General features: G+C 34.3%; 1 pseudogene; it reads right to left on the reverse strand.

The window, feature by feature from the left end:
* Positions 1 to 9,047: 9,047 nt before the first annotated feature.
* LOC127548304 (60S ribosomal protein L7a-like) lies at positions 9,048 to 9,828 on the reverse strand (annotated as a pseudogene).
* Between the last annotated feature and the right edge of the window lie 1,363 nt (positions 9,829 to 11,191).

Raw genomic sequence — 11,191 nt, forward strand, 5'->3', positions numbered from 1 at the left:
AAAAGAAGCAGAATAGCCCTCTTTTTCTCCAACACTATTTCCATCAGACTGTTAGATGGAGGATGAACAAGAAGATGGAAGTTCAAAAACCATTCTATAAGGATATTATTTGAAGAGAATCAGGGATATTTACACTGGGGAAGAAAAGGCTTGGAAAATCATTATAACCAATTTCAATATTCATGTTAGAAAAGCTTTCAGTCATCATCTGGACCAATCCCATCCATCAATTTCACAATGAGCAAACACTTTGTAATTATTAAAATTTTAAATTTTAATTAACACACACTATCTAAATTCTGAAGACATAAATAAGTGTGAAACACCCCTTCCTCTCAAGGGGCTTATATTCTAATGAGAGAAGGAATACAACATGCTCACCAGTAATTCAGTATAGGGCAACTTTTATAAGAAGATAAATTAATAACTAAGGTAACCAGTTAACATTGACAACTGATAATAAGAAATCTTAAAGCAACTGACATGAGCTCAACTTATTCTTTTCAAAATGCTCCCATTGTGATAATACTTTTTCCCTAAAAAAAAATGCTCATCAATAAAAAAGTTTATCTCCTTCCAAGATAAGTCATTCTATTATGAAACAATGATAATTTTTTTAAAAAAAGATTTCATTAAATTATTAATCATCATTCTTATTTTTGGGGGATCCAAGGACATGCCTAATTTTTTCTTCTAGCTGACAGATTTTCATATACTTGAAGATATTTATAATGACTTCCTAAGCCTTCTCTTCTCTAAACTAAAGATACCCAATTTCTTTATTTAACATTTATATGTAATAGTCTGCAAGATTCTCACCTTCTTTATCATCCTTAAATTCTGGTGTCATGCTCAAATCAGTTTCTGGGCCTTCATAGAGTTTCTAATCCAAAGCCACCTTTCCAGTGAGGAGGAAGCCAATAATTTGAGTATTAAAGTGATTTATCTAAAACCCCAGCACTAATTAGTAACAATGAATCAAGGTTTTCTGACTATAACTTCAATATTCTTTCTGTTATATTATATTACTTTCCTATATGGTCAAAAGATACTTCCTTAGTGACTTTTTCATTTCTAAGTTGAAATGTACCTGGAGAGAGCAAACCTTTCACAAGACCCCATTCTCCTGGAGCTGAGTGGGAAGCAGGGAGCAAACATTATTTCAGATCTTATTCTTCGCTGACATGTTCCTAGTCATTTAACATATCATTTATTATTTTTTTTCCATTTGAAAATGGTAATTTCTGTTCAGGTGCAGGCTTTTAACAGCAAAGAAGAATCTACTTAGGCATTGTTTTACCATTAAGCGAATCAAGCACAAGGCTTAGAAAATAGCACACATTCATTTTCCTTGAAGCACCACCACTAAAGAAAAATAGTTTATTATTAAGCACTTAGATAGCACTTTCTTTGCAAAGTGCTTTTCAAGAGTGATTATATTATAGCCTTCCCTACCTAGCATCTCATTATAATTCAAAGAAACTGCCACTTTAATTTTATTTTTGTGCCTCTATGGGTCCTTCTTCTCAAGATCTCCAAGCACTTTATGAGCCATTAGCTCAGGTTCCCATCATCCCCTGAACTTTTAGAATTCTCTGAAGTGGACTCCCTCAGCCTAGAGGATATACTTTTGCTCAAAAATCCCATTAGTTTTTTTTTTTTCTTTATTACTTCATCCTCCCAGCCAAACAATTTCAATCCCATTTGAATTATAATGTATTTTTGGGAACCAGAATTTGAAAAATAGGAGTTAAAGTGTAAGGAGGAAAATGCCCTTAAATCACCATCAGCCTTGGTAACATACAGGAAAAAAAAAATTTAAGTTGAATTGGTCAAACCATAATGGTCCTTATTTTTTGTGGCCTAGACTTCAATAAAAGAAAACATTAGTGATTCTTCCAAAGATGATGCTTACTCTTCCTTTAAAGATGTACTTAACATCTTTATCAATTGGAGGCTTCAAGAGTTACTGGTCTGAAAGATCAACATCATTGTTGCATTTACCAGATGTGGGTCTATACTGAGCACTTTGCCATCAATGACACAATAAATACGTATGACTTGGAAGGTTTATCAAAAGAAACATAACATTTTGAGAAATAAAAACCACTTTAATTCAGTTCAATAAGTACTGATTTAGTTCCCATTATTAATCAGATATTGTGCCAGGTCTGAAAATACAAAGAAAATAATACTTTTTTTGTTCATTTTTTTTTTAATCAAGCAGGGTATCTGTCACACAGTAGGTGCTTAGTAAGTGTGGATTGAACTCAATCAGATATATATTTCAATGACTGACTTTATCAAGCAAAAAATATTGAGGTTAAGTCTATCTCAAATATTCTAATTTTGTGGAAAAATCAAATCTACTTTGAAAAAAAAAATACAATGGATGTGCTAAAACATAAAAGGGAATCAGAATATAATCTCAACTTTTCTACTTGAAAGTAAAATGGGAATTTATTAATGGAGATGAATATGTATGTTATTTATGCTTTTTTTCCTGAATTGTACCAGGTTTTCATTTTCAGAGAAAAAGTAAATATTGAGCCCAAAGATTTAGGATAAGATTTGCTGGAGCATGGATTTCTTGGAAATGTGCATTTCCACTATCATATCACTCTATATATAAATGAAGTGACTTTTTTACTACTTCAAAAAAGGGTCAGGAAAAATTAACGCTGATAAACGAAGAAGACAGTGGCTGAGAGGTCTCCTGGGAAGACAAGTGCACAATTAAGTGGATGGATGAATACCAAATTAGTGCTGTGTGGCAATTCTGGGCCTTAAGCTTTGAGAAGAGGAAGTAACAAAAGAGAGAAAGAAGGAAGGGGGAAAAAATTTCACATCATGTGTCTATTCAACTGAATTTAAATCAATAGATATTAAAAAGTTACTAGATGCCTGACACTATGCTAAGTATTCAGGAATGTAACAGTTATATTCACAGATACTTCTGCCAGTTGCCTCTGAGAGAGACAGAAGGTGTTTATGGGACAATAATGACATGTTCACCATAAACCTCAACAATCACTTATTCAAGTCAGATGAAAAAAGAAACTTTCTAATGTTCTGGGTGGCTTCACCATGCCTCCTTCTCCAAATTTGACTAATCTACTTCTAACTAATTCTAACTAAGTAGGTTGTAACAAACCTACTTAATTTAGAAATTTAATTACACCGGTTATTTTGTCATTTTGCAAATAGAAAATCTCAAAGCTAAATGGAATCTTTCTAAAGAGATCTTAGAGAACATCCATTGACTTCAGTCCCTGAATTTTACCTTTGGAGAATAAAGTTACAATGATTTATCCTAGGTCACACAGGTGGTAAATGACAAAGGTAACATTCAACCTCAGGTTCTCTGAATGCAAACCCAGTCTTCTTTCCTCACTACCATACTGCATTCTTTAGCTTTCAGTTTTCCAGTTTTGCCCAGATAGTGATAACAATACTGAGACTATAGCCTATACATTTTCAATAAATTTTAATTGACTTAGGCCAAGTAAAGAATTGGTTACTTAAGCAATTTAATCAAAGTAATCTAGACAAATGGTCTGTAGGAGTCAGATTCCAAATGTCTTTGTTCTCTTCAAAAGGATATTTTTGAAAGTTGAATTATCTGGAAGATTGCTTCAACTGTTCATTTTGTGTAGAAACAACTTTAATGAAAGTCTATTATACCTAGTAAGATTTTATATCATCTGAGAGAATATTCTTATTCCTTATATTTCACAATCATGCTTAGTCTTTTACAAAGTAATCTATGTATTTATCTTGCTTCTCTCTCTCTCTCTCTCTCTCTCTCTCTCTCTCTCTCTCTCTCTCTCTCTCTCTCTCTCTCTCTTTTTTTTTTTTTAACAATTTAAATAGCACACCTATCAGGATTTCTAACATACCCACAAATTGCAGTCAAAATGTAGATAGTAAATGTCTACTTTTACAATTCCACAGATTAGTCAATCTGATAAATGACTCTCTTTGCAGATCATATTTTTTCAGAACAAGATTATAGGGAAGTGATCTGATTCTGAGCATTATTTCACATTTGATAAGCCTGAATGGGCAAGGTTGCAAAAGTATTTCTACTTATAACTGCTGTCCTTTTTATTACCTGCCTCAGTTGAAAGAAAGCTTACTTATCCTTTAAATCCACAGGCTTTGTGAATCACTGGAAGATTAAGGTGACTATCTGATATCTCAGACAAACAACAAAAATTCAGAAAAAAAAACTGAAATGGAAAAACCTGCCAACCTCTTTTCCTCATATTTGTTGGTTTGTCTTCAACTTAGATTGAATTGAAGTTTCTTTACCAAATACCTCCAAAATAATTCAATTAAATTCTACAAATATTAATTACTTCCATAATTAAATACTAGAGGGAGATGGATATAGGAGGAGGAGAAACAAGATATACACTGATATAGATATTAAGTCATTTCAGGTGGGAGAAACATATCTCAATGGTAGAGATTAAGAAACTTCTCATATAAAAGACAGCCTCTGAGGTGAGCTCTGAAGAAAGCTAGAGATTCTAAAAAGCATAGATGAGGAGGAACTGCATTGAGGGTAGAGAACAATTGAAACAAGGACACAAAGATAGGAGATGAAATGTTGAATTCAAAGGATAGTTTATAATCCTCATTGGCCAGAATGAGCAGATGAAGAGCAAATGAAGAAAGGAAATAAGTTCCAGACTATCGTAAGTAATGAAAGGGAGGAAGGAATGATATGTTGTTTGAAAGTTTAATCAAACATTGAAACTTCTGAATGATGAATTGGTTTATAATAATTCTAAGCTAGTAATAACCAATTGAGATGGGACTTGATTTGCTTATTGCATATAGTATAATATTTTGTATATCATATATTGCTTATAACCTATATTGCATAGAATAAGTGATACAAATTTGGGGTTGTTGTGTTTCCTTTGGTGTGAACTTGTGACTCCATTAGTGTAGGAATCTCCTGGTACTGAAATGCCCTCTACTGTTGCAGATACTCAACTTAACCATAACTTGGAGTCCCAAAGTGTTTCTGGATCAAGTCAAGTAAAAAACCATGTATCAAGAATCTGCAATGTGCCAGGCTCTTGGTTATGTTATAATGGTACAGAAAGAGGCAATCTCCTTTCTTCTAGAAACTCATAGTCTAATAGGGCAGTGAACATGCAAATAACTATAAAAATTATAGATTAAACTTATACAGGATAAAGTGGAGATATCCTGAAGGGAAGAAACTAGCATTAAGAGGATCAAGAAAGACTACTTGTAGAAGGAGGAAATGTAGCTGGGTCTTGAAGAAAGCCAGAAAAACCATGAGACAAATATGGCTTGAGGGAATAGTGACAAATATTGCAGGCATGGGAAACAGGAAATGAAAATGTCTGGTGTTAGGAGAAAGAGAGTTTTGTACAAAGCAACAAAGAATAGACCATTGTCCTTGGATCACAGAATGTGTTAAGATGGTTTGGGTAGAAGGATATTTGCTATGATGTGCCAGTCACTGTGCTAATTTTTTTAAATATTATCTTATGGTATCCTCTGAGAGATGTGATGTTTCCATTTTATATTTGAGGAAATTAAGCCAAACAGAAGTCAAAAGCTTACCCAGGCTCACACAACTTATAAATTTGAAGACAAATTTGAATTCACCTCTTGCTGACTTCAAGTCTATCAACAGTCTCTTTGAAAAAGTATAAGGTGTGAGGTTAAAAAAAAATAAAAACAGACTTCTATGGGATAGAGACAAGATGGGAAAGTAAAACCAGAAAACTGCTTGAGCTCTCCCAATTTCCCTCAAAAACCACATGAAGCTTCTGAACAGAGTCTGATAGAGTAAAAACACTCTCCAGATCAAGATAGACTGGAAAAACTTCAAGAAAGGTCAGTCTCATTGCTGTGAAAAGGTTGTTCAACCCACCTCAGATTCTGGGAAAGCCTGTGAGAGGGTCTTAATCACAGCAAATCAGCAACTAAGATCATCAGTTCTGGCTCAGTAGAGGAGCAAATCAGTGGGGAAGTTTCCAGTCCCATCTCAGGAAGCAACCTCTGGGAAATTTTCTTTCTGAAAAGAGCAGGTCAGTCTACCCCTGTAAACATAAGGGGCATGTGGCTCAAAGCCAAGGTTCAGAGCTGCACAGGAAACTTGGAATAGTGTTCTTTTTATCCCAGGAGCAAGGCTAACCCATATAAGTAAAAGGAGAGGAAATACCCAAAGAAAGGAAAGAAAATGAGTAACAGGAAAAAAAAAAAAAAAGCTTGACCATAGAAAGCTATGGTGACAGGGCAAACCAAAACACAAACTCAGATGAGGACAAAATTTGTACAGAAGAAATCTCAAAGAGTGGCATGAATTGATCTTGAGCCCAAAGGGGTTTCATGGAAGTGTTCATAAAAGATTTTTAAAGGCAAATAATAGAAATAGAAGAAAAAAATGTGAAAGGAAAGGAGAGGTATGCAGGAGAGAGTCTCTTAATAAAAAATAAGGAAGAAAAGTAGAACTCTGAGGTACCACCCCATACCTCTCAGATTGGCTAAGTTGACAGGAAAATATGTTGAAGGGGATGTGGGAACATTGGTATATTAACGCATTGTTGCTGGAATTGTGAAATGATCCAACATATTCTGAAGAGCAAAATTTGGAATTGGGCTAAAGGATTAAAACTGAGCATACCCTTTGACCTAGCAGTGCCCTTATAGGGTCTGTATCCCAAGGAAATCATAACGGAGGGGAAAGGACCCACATGTGCAAAAATATTTATAAGCAGATCTTTTTGTGGTACCAAAGAACTGGAAATGAGTAGATGCCTATCAATTGGGGAATGCCTGATCAAATTGCAGTATATGAAGAGTGGAACATTTTTATTCTATAAAATGATGAAAAAACTCATTTTAGAAAGGCCTGGAAAGATTTACATAAACTGATGCTGAGTGAAACAAGGAGAACCAGGAATACATTGTACATAATAACAGCAAGAATGTGCAATGATCAATTGTGAAAGATTTGGCTCTTCACAGTAATTCAGTGATCCAAAGAAATCCCATTAGACTTTGGAAAGCAAATGACATCTGCATCCAGAAAAAGTACTATGGAGACTGAATGTAAATCAACACATGCTATGAACTTCTTTTTCCTGTTTATTTTAAATTTCTTCCATGTTTTTTTTTCTCTTTTGCTCTAATTTTTCCTCCAAAAATGATTAATAAAGTAATGCATATTAAATATGAATTAACTAGAAAAAATGGGAATGGTCAGGATTGCAAAGGCTTTAAAAGTTGTGCAGGTTTTTTTTTTTTGTTGTTGTTGTTGTTTTTTGTTTTTTGTTTTTTGTTTTTTTTTTTTTAATATTTGATCCTAGAGGTAATATGAAGCCACTGAATTTACTGAATAAAACAAGGTGAGCATACTTTCTCAGCTCACAAATTGCATTCTTCTTTACCAATTCAGTTAGTTCAAACAAATGCACTAAATGTGTTTAACCCAATGCAGTATTATATTCTAGGCTAGGATTAAATATTATCATAGGAGAGCTGGGACTATATATGAGAGAAGGTATGAAAGTAAAATACATTAGGTCTGGGGGTGAGTGAGACTGGGGTATCTAGTATGACACAGATTATAAAACTGGGTAAGTGGAAGATGGCAATTAAGAAGAGTTGTCAATTTAGTTGTGGTTTTGGGGGAGAGAATAATACGTTTAGTTTTGGACATATTGTGTCTAAGATGTTTATGGGATTACTACTTAGTTGTGTCCAATGGGCAATTAAAGAAAGCAGCCTGAGAAAAGTTAGGGCTGAATAAATTGGTCTGAAAATTGTTTATATATAGATGATAATTGATTCATGGGAGATGATGATATCATTGTGAAAAACAATGTATAAAGAAAAGAAGACTTAGGAAAAAGACTTATGAGATATCTAACAATAGCCAGGTTGACCTGGTTAAAGATCTAGCCAAGGAGACTGTGTGAAGGAGAGGTCAGACATTTAAAAGAGAATGACATCACAAAAATCCAGAAAATACAGCATATGAAAGGGAAGAGTTTGATAGCCTCGACAAAAATTGTAAAGAGGTCAAGAAGGTTTTGCATTTTAAAAGGGGATGAAATTTGACAATAGAACTCAGAAAGTTAAGAAAAGAGTGAAATGAAAGGAAATGGAAGCAATTCTAAATAATCTTCTCAAGCAGTTCAGCTAAAAGAGGAAGAGAAGTCAAATGATAGGAATGACAATAGTGAAGGATTTTTGAGTATTGAAAAGATAAATAAGCATATTTGTAAGTAGTAGAAAAGCAGTTAGCAGTTAGTGAGAGACTGAAGATTAGTGGGAAAGTGTGAATAATAGAGAGTAAATATCCTAGAGAAAATATGCTAGGGAAAAATGTTATCTTGTGGATATAGATTTTTCTACATCTTGGCAAGAAGGGCCTCATTTTCATTTGAAATGGTAGTGTGAATGATCAGATAGTTGGGAAAGATATCTGAGTCACATGTAGTAAAGAAGAGGGGAGAAGAGAGAGAGATAAAGATAAAGAGACAGACAGAAGAGAGAGGGGGAGGTAAGGAAGGAGAGAGAGGGGGAGGGAAGAAAGAAGGGGTGAAAAGTGCTTTTAGCCTTCCCTCCCACCCACCCCCAAATTAGTCAAAGTTTAAGATTCTGGACTTAACTAAAACATAAATATCACATTTCATTCTTTTTCTCACATAGATGTTCTCATTTTAGTTCATCATTACCACTGCAAACAGAACTTGGAACTTGAGATACTATATAGTCTTATGTGCAATTGAAAAGGAAATCAGCATAGTATAAAATAATTCAGCAGCAGGATTCTATGATCCTCATAGAAAGAAAGCCAAGTGCAAGCCTCAAGATTTCATGGGAATAAAACATTATTGATGGTCCAGCTTCAGAAGACTGAGTTGCCCCTACCTCTATGAGTGAGCCCTGAACACCTTTGTTCACAATATGCATGTTTTTTTGTATGTATATATTTTTTCATTTTGTTTATACTTTTATTTTTATGTAGGAAAAAATCAAATGTACATTTAACCTAATTTGGTTGCAAGTTCCTTACCTTTTGCCTTTTCCAGCTTGGCAATAGGAGCCACTGATTTTGGACCCAGGACATTGCCACTCCAGTGATGACAGATCTCATCATATCTGTCATTGTAATTGATTTTGATGGCTTCTACTCACTTAGCTAGGGCTCTACCTTCAGGGTTAACCTGTGTGAAGGCAATACTTGTGGAAGTCTTTCAGTGAACTAAGCAGTCTGTCTTTATCTTTGATAACACAGTAAGGAACCCCTTTTCCCTGCACAAGACAGATAGGAAGACCACTAGCTCAATGGGCTCCACATCATGTGCAATCACTATCAACTGTGCTTTCTTGTTTTCTACTAGGGTAAAAAATTGCCTACTCTGAGGACAGGTGGTCTCTTAGTGAGGTCATCTCCTTTGCCTGCAGCGTTTTTTCAGCCTTAGCCAGCATCCTCTGCTTCTTTTCTTGCTTTGTCTCAGGTCTGTTCTTGTGAGCCAGTTTAAGCAGTTGATGTGTATGATGATCCAAAACCTGGTTGAACTGGTTGATTGCTGGTGGAACTTTCAAACATTTGTTTGACCTTTAACCTTTAACGTTGAAGTCTGATGTATCGAAGTCATTTTACAAATCGAGTACAGTCCCTTTTGGGCTGGATGTCCTGACCAATGCCAAGTTCTTGGGTAGCTTCTCAAACAAAGGATTAACCACTTTTTTAGGTTCTTGCTTCTTTAAAACATCAGGGGCCCGAGCCACCTTCTTCTCCTTGGCTTTCTTCCTTTTTGGCATCTTGACTGGCAGAACGAGAAAGGAAGAGTAGAAACTTGTGAATCTTGTCTGTATATTTCAACTGCATTCTTTGTCTAATTATATATACTCATCACTAATTTTATGAATGTATGCTAGAGATTATGTCTCATAATTATGGAGTTATAATCTACTTTACTTCTCTTATTATGCAATTTTATGAAATGCTTTTCTTTTGAATAACTATCTTTTCTCTGACTATTAAAAACAAAAACATTAATACTTCCTTAGGAATTATTCTTTTGAGTTGATGTAGAAACACAGCATATCTGAATCTGGGCAGCCTTTCTGGAGGATCTAATTTGTGAGAGGGATTTATTCTAGGTCCTACAGAGTTAGGGAATTACTATAAAGTCCTTTATGTCGCTAAAACACTAAACTATTATTTTTTATTGACCATAGCATGGACCATAAACTTTCTCTTCTATGTGCTCCTGGGAATCACCATCATTATTATCAGAAGGTCTCTTTAAATATCCAGTTCCCCAAATAAATTCTGTTATTGGACCTCTGTTATTGTTATTCTCTCTATTCAGTGAATTTCATCACCTCTCTTCACTTAACGTGAGAGTGTACTACTTCTCATACAAAATATTTTCCTTTCACTGTTTTTATACTCCTCCCTCCATTTCTTTAACGTGGGTCAAATTTCCAAAAGTACCATTTCACCTGTCTTCTCAAAGTGAGATTTAGTGAACTTCAAGTTAAACATTCTTCTATCGCCTACCTCCTTTATCTCCTTTGATTAATGATCAACTTTTACCCAATTTCCTCAATCCCTTTATCACTTTGGATTTCTCTCAGTTATAAGCTTTGAATTTTATCAATTAGTATTTTATTTGTTTTTATTTTCTCTAGGAAATTTTATAATCCTCAAATTTTCTGTGGAAAAACAATTCTCAAGATCAGTTATGTTGATTCATATTGAAGCTGTTTTAATACTGCAGTCTTTTGGCTCTTTTACTATTTTTTTTCCTTCCACATTTATATATCATGTTTAGATTCACATCTACTGTTATCTTTTTCTGAGTCTCTACAGTTTAGAGAGAATCTTGATCACATACCCTAAATTGCCTATTCTCACATTTAATTTATTAAATTCTTTTATGAGAGTGCTAATTTTTGCCCTAATTTTAATCCTAATTTCCATCATAATGTTTTCTAATTCTCATTTTGGGGTTTCTTATTACTGATCCATTATTTCAAGAATGTATATAAAGTTATTATTCTGCCATTTTCTATAATGTGATTTTTATCTTTCTGAAGAATTTCCTTTGGCATGTTATTGAATTTGGGAAAACCGTGTCTTCAAATCTCTACTTTCCCTTTCAGCACCTGTCTACTC

This window comes from Antechinus flavipes, chromosome 1, assembly GCF_016432865.1.
Source record: "Antechinus flavipes isolate AdamAnt ecotype Samford, QLD, Australia chromosome 1, AdamAnt_v2, whole genome shotgun sequence".
NCBI lineage: Eukaryota > Metazoa > Chordata > Mammalia > Dasyuromorphia > Dasyuridae > Antechinus > Antechinus flavipes.